At 37.2% G+C, this 16,495-nt stretch overlaps 1 protein-coding gene across 3 annotated transcripts in view; it reads left to right on the top strand.

The window, feature by feature from the left end:
• GABRB1 (gamma-aminobutyric acid type A receptor subunit beta1) overlaps positions 1-16,495 on the top strand; it is a 130,016-nt gene that overhangs the window by 64,542 nt on the left and 48,979 nt on the right. The window lies entirely within an intron of this gene.

Genomic DNA, 16,495 nt, shown 5'->3' with positions numbered 1-16,495 from the left:
TCACTGCGGCTTTAAAAGTCAGCAAATATACTATATACAGCATAAAAATACATCCAACTATTTTCCACAAGGCATCAAAATTACTTTTATTAGCTATAACTAAGGAAAGTAGTGTCTCTTTCAGCTCTTCTGAGCATGTTAGTACTGTTCTTACCTGATAATCAGCCATAACTTAGACAAACCCTTCCTTCTGAAATCTTTCAGGCAGTTCTTTAGAATGATATAAAATGTAAAATTTGAGAGTCATCTGAAGAAATGCATCCAACATTTGGTAGGGAATAAAAAGAGTGAATTTTTAAATTTACATGAACTATTTAAGGATTACTGATGCTTGTGAATACAGATTTTCTTTAATCTGCCTTGGTTTATCATCGTCTCTTCACACCACCACTGCTACTTTATACAGTACCACCTATATTCACCCCTGTAGATAAAATATATTCTAAGATCTGAACAGACATGATCTAATGATAATGTTCAAAATGTATAATTAAAACCAAACCAAGCTGTATCTTATGCTGCAGAGCTTGAGTAGGCTTTGCATAATTTTTAAAGTTAAGGTAGCTTTGCTGAGGGGTGGGTGGAAGGGGAAAACACATTGCTTGCTTGAAAAAACCTTTGATCACTGTTATCATTCAACACTGAAAATGCCTGGAGAGCATAAAGCCAAAACCATACTTCAGTTAATAAGGAAAAAAAAATCACATAAAGCGTAAAACCTAGATGAAAATACCTTAAAATAATTCATAAAATAGGAGGCGAAAACGGGAGGGGGGCGGAGCAGGGGAGGAACTGCTGTTGCAATTCAAAATGAAAGTAATATTTTGGGAAAGATAACTTAGAGTTTACTGAAAATAAAAATTTAAAGGGACGTGCTACCCTATAAAAGCACAACCTTCTATAAATATATCATTACCCATGCACTCAGAGAGAACTTTCCAACCCATCAACTCAAGCATCACAAGAAACAAACAAAATATCATTTAAAAATTATTACTTTGGTTTATCATAATTTTTCTTTTGAACTCATTAGATTCAAAGGTCATGCATCACTTGCCACCAAGGCACTTTGATACAGCCAGATCTGTTCTGTTACAGAAAAATTGCTGCTTCGGTTGTGAAAAGGAAAACAAGGAACCCATGAGGAAATATCTGATAGACTACAGACTGTCATAATGACCTGCTAAACAGAGCATGTAAAAAACACATCTTTCCCATTGCCTTCAGACTTCCTACCGTTCTTTTCAATCAAACTGAAAATCTATTTAGCAAAACCGTTATCATTAAAGGACTTCTTGGCCTGAGAATTTTTCAAAATACTTTTTGTTTGTTTGTTTGTTTAAGGCCAGGAAATAGGTTTCTTTCATTCCAGGGTGTGCATAGTGGCAAAAGTGTGTATTAGAGCTAAGTAGTCCCTCACAAGCAGTTGTGTACAATGTAAACTACACCTAGCAGTATGTGTTGTGCACATATTTCCATATATATGCTGCACATCTGATATCAATAACTGTCTTCTGCAGAAGACAGCAAAAGAAGCTGTAGCATCTGGTGAATCTGCTGCAAGTCCTCTTACAGGCCTCATCCACAAAGCATGAGCCTGGACAAGAAGCTGTGACACTGCTGAGCATAACAGTTCGTGCTCTTAGTCTCAGAGGTGCTCAGGCAAACCTCCAGTGCAACAGAAAAGATGGTATCCTTCACATAATGAGGCTCCTGGTTGGTGTGATTAAACAACCATTCGTATTGGGATGGTTAAGCATGAGCTCTGCAACTGATGCAGCTCTGCAGCTTAATACCCCATTCAATACCTCACTTATCTCAGTAGGGATAAAAAAAAAAAAAAAGAAAAAAAAAAACACCTCACTGACATCAAGGGCAATCTATATTCCACATACATTCCAGCACTGGGCAATTCTCTTCTACTCCCTCATCCCTGCCTTGTGCCATTAACATAAATGGCACAAGGGCAACCTAGGCCTCTCCTGGGCTTCTGCTTTTTCTCTCCTCACCTCAGAGAAGACAGCAAGGGCTCAGGAGAGCCAGGCATTGCCAGACGTGTCCCCGTCTCCACCAGCAGCCTCTTCACCTCTTTCTGCACACGGTTGGTGATGTTCAGCTGTTGGGTCTTATTTGCAGCTCAAGCTGCTGTGCCATAATTTCTCCAAGAACAAAACAGCTGTTTAGATGCATCTGGTGAGCAGTATTTGATCTGCAGTCTGCCAGTGAAAACACATGTAATGTCCCAATCCCACACGAACGATCTAATCGAAGACAAAGAGCAGAAGGAAGAATTAAGTTAAGAGACATTGAAGTGGGTTTCATACCACAGATGGCAATTACTGCACTGAACATTTTGTGTCTATTAGAGGTCACTTTCCTTATGGTAATAAACATGCCTCTGTCAGCCTACAGATTACCCTTAGTTCATACAAGCAACAATTTCTTCATATACAAGATGACACACATGCCTCATAAGAGAGAAGACGTTGCAGAAAGTGTTCTGAGGTGAAATTAAACATCGCCTGTTCGAAAATTCAGCACAGCTCCAGTCTTAGCCTCGTGGGCAGAGAAGAAACTTTGCAGAGTCTTAGTTTGCACAGAGCTTCTACACAGTAGAGAGTGCAAAGAGCGTATCACCAAACCTCGTATCACCAAAGCCACGACCTGTGAGTTTCACTTCAGTTACTGACAATGGAGCATGGGCCTGGCATGGCTGGAACAAGGCAGACAGCACCAATTACGCTGCAGACTGGGATCTGAGCTCCCAGCAAATCACCAGTCCTCTCAGACAGGGCCTAAAACCATCCCTCATGGATGATTTAAATGCTTGCTCTCCCCTATGGCTCCTATTCCCCATGTACATGTTCTGTTTTTCAGTCCAGAGTTAAATGCTTCTTTTCAGGTTCAGATATGAAATTTTACTGGCTTCCTTAAACAGGAACTGGAACAATCACAACAGCTCTAAACAACCTGCTCTGCTTGCATCCATGTGCCCAGCAGTTTGGCAGTGATGCAATGTTCAGTCCCAACACAGCTGAGGAAAAATAAAGCAAGGTTAATCGTTTGGCTTTACAGATGAATAAACAAAGGAAATACATACTGAATACACTGGGCTGGTTTTATCTCATATAGCAAAATATTATCACTTTCATATGTTTCCATTATAGTACAAATTCTGTGAGGAAACAAACAGCCCCTTTAGCTATTTTTTTCCAGTAACTTTCAGCTGCTATATCACAACATATTGAAGAACGGTGCATGCATATCAACTTGCACAGACACTGAATACTCCTAAGCCTTCTGCCCCCTAAAACTGTGAATTACTGTTATGTGTCCTATTGCAAATTCTACTTGTGTTTATTATTCATGGTAGTGAATAATGTGCAGCATTACTTACCAAATAACTTTTTCATCCTATTGCCCAAGCAAGTAAACACACATAAACATATCTAACTCTATGTTAATATTTCCACTGAATTCCATTTCAAATATGCCAGGGAAACTGAGTGCAGCTGTTAAGCATTATGTAGCTGATGTGTGTGACTTCAGGTTCTATCAAATACTCCTTCCAGCAGCTATTATTATTTCCTATGATGTATTGGCATAGAGAAGCTACCTGCTTCCTAAGGCAATTCCCTTTGAGCCAACATGCAAATCTGCAGCATGGGGAGGGTTCTGTCTGAGACAGCTCTAGCCTGGTCCAGCACAGCCTGTGAAATAGGGGATTCTTCTTCCACCTCCTCCACTCCCCCCCCCCCTCCATTTTTAATAAGCTATCAGACCACATTAGCTGTAGCCTTTTTGGTGCTAGCAGTCCCTCTCACTACTTTTACTGCCCTTTCAGCTAAGATTACCTAGAAATCTCTCCCAAAGCTTTAGCTTCTCAAGCAAGCATGTGATGCGGGTTTTTCTTTTGCTTGCCCTTTCTCTCCTTCTTTTGAGTATGATGCTAGAGATATAGCCTGTCTTTAAAAGGAATTATTATTAATTTGTTGTACTGAACTCCAAACTCAAATTCTTATGTCATGATGTTATGAATGGAAGCTCTGATTTAAATCATCCTTTCCTAGTACTATTCTGCTATCTCTTAATTCTTCTCCACATTTCACTAGAAGAACAATGACATCTTATTTCTTCTGAGACATCTGTTCTGTTTTCATGACATTGCCTCAAAATAAATGACAGCAGAATTTCATCTGGTGTGTTGAAAACAACAATGGGCTGCATACCCTTCAAAAAATATTAGCTAAGAGGAGCAACATGCCTTCAATGATACCTTTACACAGATCTCCCTCCCTTATGATGTTCAAACACAAACCCATCTGTCATCATTAAGAGTAGATCTTCATTCATTTCAAGGCAGAGGTACTGAGCATGCCTTGACAAGTAAAAGAAAGGCTGGCTTACAGCACTGACAAATTTTGGTTTAGTGAGACCATGTTTTCATACTGCTGCAGCAACACTAGGCACCAGTTCCTGCAAAGGGGAAGGTGGATCTTTGCCTTCAAGGTAAGGACTTATTTCACCCTTTCTTACATGCAGAAGTTCTGCTATAACATAAATACTGTGGGACAGTCATTCATCTCCAACCAATTCACAAATGTGAATCAACACATGCAACACGGGATTTACTAGCCATTTACTCATGCAATATCCATGGAAGTCAATCTAACGAATCCTAAGGGTGGAATACAAGAAAAGCTGTATTTAAATGCAGAACACTGTTTTAAATTAAAATCTTAGATTGTAAATTTGATTATAAACTTTCCTTCAGGACACTCTATTATGGCAATACATCTGAGAGTGTTACTAAAGAAATTTGCTAGCCAAATCTTTTAGTACAGTGAAATTTCACTGTTTTGTGTATTGTTTTTATGTTGTCATGATCTGGGGCTATGCAGTTCTGGTTTTCCTCCAAACACTCTCCTGGATTTGATTAAAGAGTCAGTTATCAGGTCCTTTTCAGGACTTGCCAACTTGCCATCATGGCAACAGGCAGCCTGCTCATGCTGGTAATCAATCTATTGTCATCACCTGTGTTTCTAAACAGTTCCAGCCAAAAAAAAAAAAAAAAAAATGCACTCATTCAGAATGATACAAACCAACGTAAGCTAAAAAGCTACTTTTTATCTCACTCTACAGAAAACACAGAATAACTTACAAAGCATCTTTTTATCAAGAGATAGAATGGCTTTGGAAAAAATATGAGGTGCCTTTTGTTTCCATGTATCAATACCACAAGATTTAGCAGTAGGTATATTTAAAAAAAAAAAATACTGGAGTAAAGAATTTGGGACTTTCTTTATATTTTTGAAACCACAAGATTTTCAAAATTTTTACAAAAATAAATCAGCCAAACATTTGTCATTTCTTCTACCTCCAAAAATCATTGCTGGTTTCCCTTTCAAATTCTGAGTGTCAGCTTTCAGGATTCACAGGTAAATGACTATACTCCTACATTTACAGCTATTAGGAGAAGGTAAGGGTGCATTGCAGATGCCAGTTCAGGCTGCTGCAGGTCACACTAGACTCCCTTTACAGGAGTAAAGACGCCTGATGGGCAACCAGCACAGCTCATAATCACAGGAGATGCTAGCACAAGTGCACTGCTACGAGCATTTGTTGGCCTCAGAAGGAAAAAGGAGCCACGGCTCGACACCACAACCACACTCCGCTGTCCTGGGGAAACCATACTCATGTCTGTATTCACAGAGGAAGCAGTCCTAAAGCAGAGAAAGATGCCTGACTAGTGGTAGAAAAATGCTATTTTTTCAGTTTGGGGCCTTTCACTCTTTTCTTCTAGCCCTTTCAAAAGGGTTGAGTCATGTGTTTGAAGGAACAAAGAGAATCTTCCCACACCAGTCATGGAGCTGTGCAGCTAAGGAAGGGAATTGCTGCATAGATCTAATATAGATTTAGTGTAATTAATTATATTCAGACACACACGCAAAAAAAAGAAATAGCAAGGATCTGCAACCTGGCTACTCCTAAGCTCACGACAAACAACCACTGCATTACTCTAGTCCAAATAAAAAGTACTTTTTGATTTTTTAATGGTTGTCTCTTCCCCAGACAGAGCATCCCCTGCATTGTTTAACCTGTCAGCCACGGGCAATGCTGCAGTAGCAGCACAAATCTCTAAGTCTCCACTGTGTGTATTGCATTTCAGAAACATTATTCAGATCCAGACAGACTTTCCTCCAGCTTAGATGTTGAAACCTGCATTTACGCTGCCCGTCAGCTCAGCTGCACCCTCCTGTCCTGGCACGAGTGCTTGTCCCCAAACCTGGCTCCTCCTGCTCTTGCAGGACTCTTCCCTGACCAAATCATTGCTTCTTACTACTCTACTTACTGTAAAAAGATTGGAAACAACATAGTGCTACTGGATGATAGGGATGATAAATCTGTGGGTGAGCAGCACATTTAGTCCATTCGTCACATGAAGCTCAATTCAGCCCGGCTTTATTTCTCTGGTATTTAGCTGGGCACAGGAGGGAAAATCTCCATAACACATTGCTCCATACCTGTCCCAGAAGGCCCTTCCCCACCCTGCAGCTGTTGGATTTGTAACCTTTATGCTATGTCTATAGATGGACTAACACCTATGAAATGCTATATGTACAAGGAAATGCAATCTCACTCCTGCTTTATTCACACATTTGTTATACATACTGTGGCTTGTCAATCAACACAGGTTTTTATAATTTAATATCATTTGATGAAGAATACCCATGACTGAGATCTCAGTAGTAATTTATAGCACATGGCCATAACTGAAGAAATTTAAGACAAAAGCAAGTGCACTCTTAAAACCACAATGGTGTTTTGAAAACGGTATTTTTGGTTTATACCTAGAAGCAGTTACAGGTTTTCTGTTTTACCTGCAGTAGTAAAGGTCTATATAAATCACACCCCATAAGTTTTATTTAGTGTCAAGCACAAAATGGAGCCTGATAAAATGAAGTAGTAAATTGCTAGTTAATACATAGGACAAATGGAAATGGAAGACTGAAACCTATAAGCTATTTTAAAAACCTACAAGAAATGGGAAAAAACCCTAGCGCCTTCTCAGGTGTAATTCAGAGAAAGCCTTGCTGTCTTCCATTAGCACAAATGTCCTCACAAACAACACAGGACAAGCCACCTCCACCCCAAAAAGAAGTGCTCCCCTTGCCACTGAGGGGACATGCATTGAATTCTCCCAGCTGGGTCTCCCCCCCCTCTTTGCCCCCATAGCCTTTATATACATACAGAGAAAGCGCAGCTCTGTGTGGAGCAGCTCTTAATGAACTCGGACTAAATTAGGAAGTAATACCCAATAATTGATTTCATAGAATCATAGAGCTTTTGGAGATTTTAACCTCCCATTTCAGCCAACTAATTCTTATTCTATTTATACTTTTTTTTGTTTGCTTGTTTGTTTTTTAATGTAAAAATAAATGAGGAAAATTGGTGAAACACTTCAGGTGGAATGAGTCCTACAGAGAGTATTTAAAGAAAAAAAAAAGTATTAGATATGGACTCAGCTGTAAATATGCAACCAGTAATTAAGTACATAAGCATTCTGGTGGACCCACAACAGGCTTCATGGGCTTGAATTTAAATGCAAGCTTTAGATGCTGTAGTTGATCACAGCTTTCAAGCACAGCACTCCGCAGAACTGAATCACAGGAATTTTGTAGAGCAAAGCCCAGTAGGCCTTATTCAAAGACCTCTTAATTCAAGCATATTCTGGATCAAACTCAGATTACTGAAAATATTTGTCACCTATTTAATTATCTTAATATTGTTAAGATAATATTTAACTACATTAATACCATCCAAAGAATTAAAAAATAATAATAATCGGACAATACAAGAAGAGTAACAAATGTTTAATTTTAAAGCTGAAGGACAATGTAAAGTATATATTACATATTTTCAATGCAATATATCATCTCTTGCTTTCTTGGTATGAATTGGGTTTGGATTATTTTCTTCTCTCCTCTCTAATGAACTGTGTTCTGTTTATTAATTTGAACAAGACCTCCCTTCTCTCCTATCAGAAGTGGAAACATCTTCTAATGCTTTGGAGTTATTACTCTGCCACTGTCAACACAATCTCCATCAAAATTCCATTTCTTAATATAATGGCCTTTAATATATAAATATATATTTAAAAAAAAGAAAAACTCCATTCAAATCATAGCTCACCCCTGCTGTGTAAAAATAATGCCTCAAACATGCTGAGATACAGAAATTATGTAAAAATAAATGTTGTGGCAGAGATTAAGACCAAAGCACCTTTGATGAAGAAGAATTTCAAATAAATTTATAAACACTCTAAGAATCCCTTCTATAGTACAAGCATAGGCAGTTTTTAAGGAGTATTTCATTCTTTACTTGTTTTTGCAGGGTGAGAGGCAGGGGAGATCATGAAAAATAATATCCACAAGGAACCTTCATGTATTTACCATCACAGCTTTCTCCTTTCACAAACCATAAAAGTTCTTGCCTGATAACCTGTTAGTTGTACAGATAACACAAAACTGGCCAACCGAGAAGAAAACCTTTCGTCATGAGAAAGACATTTACTAAAAGCAAATCCATTTCCCTCTAACAATAATGAAATAAATTATAAATAAATAAATAAATAAAGTTGTACTTTGCTGCAGATTTCCAGTTTGCATACTATTAATTTCTAGCACATTGAGAAGAACAATTATCACTGAGGGAGAAAATTACAAGTTCTTAGCTGCTTAAAACCCAGCCTCACTCTCATTGGGTTTATATTGATGTTGATCAGTGACATCAGTAATGAAACAGTGCAACCAAAATCAGAGAGGCTGGAAGACAGGAGGGAAATCCCTACCTTTTATATACAATAGAAGTACTAGGTGGGTAAATAAAAGCCATAGGGAGGCAGTGAATATTTACCAGAGAGACTTACCCTACACTGATGAACACACCTAGATGCACAAAAGGGAGAATTAAGGCACTCTAAGAGTAAAGAAATGTCCTGACATAAACCATCCAAAAGCTGCTGAAATGCTGCTTGGGTGCTGGGACAACAACTTTGGTAACGGCACACAAGGTAAAAATGGAGAATGAATAAAACCTGCCAGTTTGTGGGGGCTGCTGTTTGTCAGAGACATCTCCTTTGCTAACAAGGCTCAGAGCAGCTCCGTGCTGCACAAGACAGAAGATTGGCTTGGACCCTCTCAGGTGTTCAGGGATATCAGCATCAACAGCAACCCTGCCTTGAGTAATTCACTAAGGCAATCACAAACAGTGTTTTCAGTAATCTCAGCACAGATTAAGTGTTTTCTGAGAATAATGCTAAGATATAAAGCAACCGTGTGTATTAAAAGAAATGCTTTAAAGGTATTTTCTTCTTAACCCTCACTCCTCTACAAATCCCACTTAAAAGAAAAATTTAATTCTTCTCAAATATTGTTGACCTAATTTAGAAGTAGTGGCAAGAACAATTTACAGTCTAGAAAACAACTTTGTTTTCTACTGTTTTATATATATACACTTACATATATAAAGCACCTATCACCATGTTGATAAACACTCTTTGGAACCTCTCTGATGTCAGGGGCAAGAACAGGAGCTGGTCTGTTAGTACCTCATCACTTCTATTTCCAACCAATTAAAAACAAAAAAACAAGTAATAATAATAATAATAAAAAGCCACAGAATTTTGTTGCCAGCCTGGCTGGTGTTTAATATTGCTACTCCATCAGGGTAGGAGGGAGACTTATTGTGAATGGCAACAGTTTGCACTGTGAGTCCTTGAGGATAATAAAATATAAAACGGCAGATGAATTACTCTATAAAATACAAGAGTGCATTTCTCTATTTAGCACATTTGCTTTAGTAGCAACATTTGTGATCTCATAACTGCCAGGCCAAAACACCCTCATGTAATTTTCTAATAAAAAAAATAAAAAGAAGAGAGACAAAATGTGTGGAAACTAGAGGGTATAATTTATAAAGCCATTAACAAGGTGACATTACTAAGTAATGTAATGGCATTGATAATACAATCCCACCTTAAAACACAGGTCTGATGAGTTTTTCTTAGACTGAGAAACCAAGCCCTACAGACACGAGAATGTAGATACTACACATACATACTTAGGATGACGTATTTTTTGGGATTATGAATGCAACCAAACATCATCTTTCAGGGAAGAATCTAGAAACATCAGAATCGTTGGAGCTACCAGGAGCCTAAATCAAGAGTCAAAAGCACAGACAAATATAAAACAACTTAAAACTCACTCAGCAGTTGAACCTATGGTAAAGAGGTTTACTTAGGAGCAATCTACACAGCAATAACCACTTGGGACTCCAAGCTAACTGCAAACTATTTCTTGACCTCTGGGTAAATCATCATGGGGGAGTGGCTTTGTGGTACCAAGTATATTAAAAGCCTTTAGTATACATTACTACATTCAAATATATTTAATCAGGGGACCAGATCCTCTGCAAAACACAAGTCCATTCAAGATTTTGGGTGTGAGGAGGTTTTTTTTGCTTGTTTAGTTTTGTTTTTATAGAGAGCCCTAATTATTTGTATTTAGTTTTGCAAAATTGTGTATTTTGCACAGATGAGGTGTCCAATTTTTCATGTTCATGAAAAAATACCAAGGACCAGTTTTCCAAAAACGCATGAGCAGAAATAGGCTTAGCCCAACCAGATAGTGATACAGAGTATTTGTATCTTCCAAAAAGATACATATACTCTTTTACATGACCATCATTTTCATAAATCACACAGAAAAGTTTACAGTCTCTGAAGATAAGTTACTTGCAAAGGGTAAGCTGACATCTCCCATGCATCATGGCACAGACAGAAGAAATTGGTGAGTTTCAGAGCCCTTGGCACTTCTCAGGCCTGCCACTTTACCTATCTGATGATCTGATGCATGCTGTTGATGTCCCTTTCAGCACAGCCTCTCTAAAACAACCTCTGAGGGTATGGCAGGAGTTGGCAAATGAGGCATTTTTCGTAATCGTTAAGTAGACGGATTTGTAAACTATGTAAGACAGGGTGATCAAGTGGTTTTATTGGGAGCATAAATCATGAGATCCATGTTCTGCTTCCAGCCCTGTTAGTAACATATTTGTGTAAATGAAAAGCAAGTCTCCTGTGGAAATCTGTAATTTTGGGAATTTATTAGGTGGTGTGGGGTGTTTTAAATTTGTCCTCAGGTTTTGATGATAAATTTTTCTACAGAAGAAAGACCATCCCTCTGTTTGTTTGTTTTTTGTTGTTGTTTTGTTGTTGTTTTGTTGTTGTTGTTGTTTTTAGTAGAATGGGAGCTAATCTTTGTGAGTTTTCTAAAGGCCTAATAGTTCTTCAAGCAAATGCATCTATATGTCCCCCATGCTGTGATAATTAGCTTTAGTATGTTCTCACTGGTGATCAAGGGACAGAAAGAAACTCTTTACATGGATCTATTTTATTGGTAAGAATTTAATTAAAATAATATCTTCACCTATTTTCCATAATTTTCTTTCATCAGAAAACATCTTTGGAACATACCTTCAGAGTCCAACTAAAAATAAATAAATAAATATCTCAATTGCTATTCTGTAGCTAACAAACTACCTACAAGAGATATTTCAGTACCTTAAAAAATATTTCTGAATAAATACTTTTGAAAATTTTCTAGTCGGACTTTTGGCAAATGGGGCGAGAAATAAATTGTCGGACTATTTCCTAAGAATTATTTCATTGACCTCAGTTAGTACCATTTGAAATACTGTTAACTACTGGCCAACTTACACTACAAACTCTCCAAATATTGAGTCTCTCACTGAAAGAAATAAATGAAACAGTTATAAAATAGTTACAAAAAATAGCTGTAAAAAAAAAAAGCTCTAAAATTAGCCTTTTTTAATAGGAGGGAGTGGGATTCAAGGATGGTGGATCATAGTTTTTTTATTTTTTAAATTATTTCTTCACTTGAGAGTGCTAACTCTATTCTTAGTACAATTAATCCTGCTTCTTCTTTATACAGAGTACACGTTTAATCCATTTGCAGAAAATTACTAAAATACAATCAAATTCCAAGATCTCTCGGAGATGTTAGGTGGCGTTAAACCTAAATTGGCACAAGACATCCATCAACCAGATTTTCAAAAGGGCTGAGGAAAAATTGTAGTTTTTCACTGTCTGCCTTTGAATCCAAGGAACAGCAAGTTCCACTGAAACACTGCATGATGAGCCAAAGGATTTTAGCAACCAAAACATTTCCTAAGTAAAATGCTTTTAAAAATATTAATGCTAAGTGATAATTTAACTCAGATTCTAGGAAGTTTAAAAATACACAGCTATCATCCAAATGTGGGCAACTTGTATGCATTAATGCCTCCTAAAGATTTCTCAGTGTTACCTGGGAGCCCCCTGCTGGGACTCTGCAGTTAGAAAACGAGCAAAGTTTTGTTTTGAAGGTGTGTCACAGATGTTTTGGTAATATTTAATTACTCTACATATGGTATGTTATCATCCTTGGAGTCACTGAATGCTTAATTTCTCACAAGCAAATCACTAAATAGGAGAAAAATAAATAATTTTGTCCTGCATAGAAAATGTATTTTCTCAGTATTAGTTAAATAATTCAAATGTTTAAAAATAGTCCTAATTCTAGGAAAGGCGTGAAGATTCAGATGGATGGCCTGTGTGCTGAATATAAAGGATACAAACCTGCAGATGGTCTGTGGCTGTCACTATAGATGCCATAAACAGAACCATGTTTATTCAGTTTCATTAACAAAAATAAAAAATAAAAATTAGAAAAAAAATCTCTAAATAAAAACCTGAACCCCCCCAAAAAAAAAAAAAGGAAAAACACTACAAGAACATTTTTAGGACTGCATAAGAAGAAAATGCCATAATATATCTTCATCTGTTTTGGAGGAGTAGTCTTTTTATCACACCATCTGATTTAACTACAAACACAAAACAGCTAAGTTTTCAGGGAAGTTTTCAGGTATGCAAACTCCTTTTTATGGACAAACAGAAGCAACAGGGCTAAGTACAGAAAATTGCTCTGAACTGACAGATTCACCAGTATTTTCTTTCCAAGCAAAACTCGTATAAAAGGTTTCAACCCATAGTGCAGCCACTATCTCCTTGGTTCCAACAAGTACTGCTGGGCAGAGCACAGTGAATTTAAACTATGTGGGATTATAAACACCAGATTTTCCAGAAGTGTTTTACACTACAGCATTTCACTCTTCTCCTTATGAGCCGTACAGTCTCAAAGCTTAGTTTCTGGACTCATCTTTGAGGATCTTTTGTAGGTCTCCCTGTAAGCTGAAGATTGAGATCTCAGTTGTGGAGTGGTTGTTTCATTAGAAGTGTTTTTTTAACGGCAATGGGAATTTCTGTCTTTTATGAGCAATGAGCTGATGGCTGTTTGATATGTATATGAGCTTTCATTCACCAGTGATCTTTTATCCCATTTCTAATTCCTTTTTCCATTATTTTTCAATGACGAAATGTCAGGTTTATTTTTAAGATGTCATGAAAATATCAAAGCACATTCTTGAAATAATTCAAAGGCCTGCATGCACACAAGATTATAAGTAAAGCTGCCTGAACACAGCATAACACTGTCCATGAATTTCCACTTACATGGGGAATAACTCTATCTTCTGCCATATTCAGTCACCTGTATAAATCTTTTTTATCAGTATAAGTATTATTTGCCAAATTGAACAGCTACTAGCATGCTTAAAGAGACAGCTCTGGCCATGGCAAAAGGAGTTAAATGACAATAGAAAAAAACTTACCATAGTTATTCCCACCATTGCCGAGCAAACACTCGTTTTAATGCAATAAGTAAAAAATTAGATGTAAGTATTCCTCCCTCCAAAGGAGTCTTAAATTATACCCAGGAAGAATGTGTTAAACTAGTAGAATATTCAACATATAAAGTTTCAAATACAACATTTCCAAACCAGTTTTCAGATCCTCTTCTGGAAGGGTTCCCAGCTTCTTCCTTCAATACAAAAATAAGGTGTCCATTCAACCATTCTGTGAAACCACTGGGTAATGGGTTTAGAATTTGAGCACAGTGTAATAACTCCTTATAATGAACCATTTGCAGCCCATAAGAGAAGGCAAGAAGCAGCAAGAAACATTGAGCCTGTTCAACCAGAGAACTCATGATCTCTCAGATGATTCTGAAACAGGCAAAAAAAGAAGGGTGAGCTAAAGTGGGAGGAAAATTGTTCTCTATCAGTTACATATTCCATTTGCATCTTAGTCTTCTGGATGTATGAGAGGAATTTGTTTGCTTATTTCTGGCTTATACAAGGCATACAGCTCTTTGAGAAAACACAGTTCATGATACCACTGAGCAGCCATCAGAACTGTAGATTATTAGAGCACCTTTTCTTTAAGCTTAACTGAACACTGACTCTTAGCAATAAGAGGTGATTCAGCTACTAAACAGAATGAGAATAATAGCAAAAGAATTATACAGGAGGGAAAGCGGAAGGCTGAGAGTTTCAAAGCAATACGGCTTGGCATAATGTCTTTCATATTTTCCTACATTTTTATTAGTTATCTTTATGAAAGAAGGCCCATGTGATTTATTATGTCTTCCCTCATTAAAACATTTCAGAGAAGAACTGCTGAACCATGAAATTCAGAAGAAAATACAATACAGTAGGTGAGCAGCAGTGTCTCACTTTGTATTTCTCTCTTGTCCCAGAAGAACAAACAAGTGAAATCATCCAAATGCCTCTTGGGGCTTCAAGCAGCCAGGCAACACAGCCAGGTTATGACAAAACAACACAAATGGAGAGTTAAACATCACAAACCACCTGATTTTATCTGAAAATTCTGTTTAATGAGACAGATAACTTGAGTGGAAAATAATAATCTATTTGTACAAGCTTCAACCTTAAGTCGGTATTTTTACATTATGATAAAGAGCATCTTCATCATCTAAGCATTATCATCTGTCACAAACACAGAAGAAACAATCATGCATGCTATTTCCATCACATTTAGTTGGGTAGTTTTTGAAAGAGAAGTTTTACTGTACTTATTTGTTATATCATCGTCTTTATTGTTGGAATAACAAATAACCTATTGGAGGTAGAGGTCAATTTGGGCAAAGAAAAGGATCATAAAAGCCACAGCTGAATACTTGGGGGGGGGGGGAGGGCGGCGGGGGGAAGAGAGATTTTTGCTTATTCTGTCTTCATGAGCAGCATTATATGACTGTAGGTACAATATCTTTTCATAGAGTCTATCATAGTGTGCTCTTAAAGCTAAATATGAAAGAAACAAGCACAACAATAGATTTTGGCTGTGAAGAACTATATGTCAACTATTTGTAGAAAAAAAATTCAGATGTGTAGCAAGGAAAGAATGAAAACCTAAGGAGTCTAAGCCTGCAGTATATTAAACTTAAGTTGAAGCAGGAGAAAAAAAGTTACAGGAAGGCCTGATACAGGTCAACAGCAGAGCCTGAGCCAGGAAACTCTCATGAACATCATCTGTCTTGATGTAAACAATTGTACTCATTCAGCTCCTGGCTTCATTTCGTGAAATGTGCTCATTTTGTTTCTTTCATCAAGGCTGTGACTCTCTGCCAGAAGAGCCAATAGCTAATACATACTCATATTCCTATAACATCCAGCTGGCACTATTGAAGTGCCAGTCTTTTAAAATGTTGTGTTTAAAAGTGTCTATACTGCATAGTGAAGCATGGAGTGGACAACCTGAACTTTAAGTACTCAGTGGAACCTCTTACTCTCCTACTTTAGCAAGTCCCATATTGCCATCTGTTAGGAAAAGGTTCTCTTTCAAAACAAGGAGAAATCACAATAGATAACTTGGATGACCAGGCAGTCTCAATATGAAACTACTAAAAGCAATGCGCATAGTTTGGAATAGGAAAAAAACAATACATTCACATAAAATAAGATTGTCCTAGATACCTTGGGGGGAACATTTATATGAGTATATTATCTATAAGACATAACACATTTGTTTATGTTATGAGTTATGTTTTTAGCTCCTGAAACAAAAGCGTTTATAATATGCCTGTGTTCTCTGTTTATGAGGGATATTTGGTTTCCAGCGCAGCAGTGATAGATTACGTGCTTTCAAGATGCTGCACAACTATTTGTCACTCTTCCGGATCCCTGTTGCAAGCAGCATTCAGTGAATATAAGAAACAGATTTTTTTTTATTATTATTATAACTGAAGTCTAAAAACAAATAAAACAGGACAAAGCTTCAACATTGAAGCAAGTCACTCTTCTACCCCAGTTCTGCAATAAAATATAAAGTTAAAAAATATATATATTTGTAAAATTGTAAAATAACTACCACTACTAAAGGACAAAAACAATAAAAACACCCCCCCACACACACACAACACATTCAAATACATAATATCCACCCCTACCAATTAAAAGTTATCAGTATATTTACCCTGAAAAACCTCCTAACTGAAAACAATATCTCACTGGCACA

This window comes from Anser brachyrhynchus (assembly GCF_964034855.1).
Source record: "Anser brachyrhynchus genome assembly, chromosome: 4".
NCBI classification, from domain to species: domain Eukaryota; kingdom Metazoa; phylum Chordata; class Aves; order Anseriformes; family Anatidae; genus Anser; species Anser brachyrhynchus.
The sequence above is the reverse complement of the archived record's forward strand: the minus strand, read 5'-3'. Positions and strand labels throughout refer to the sequence as shown.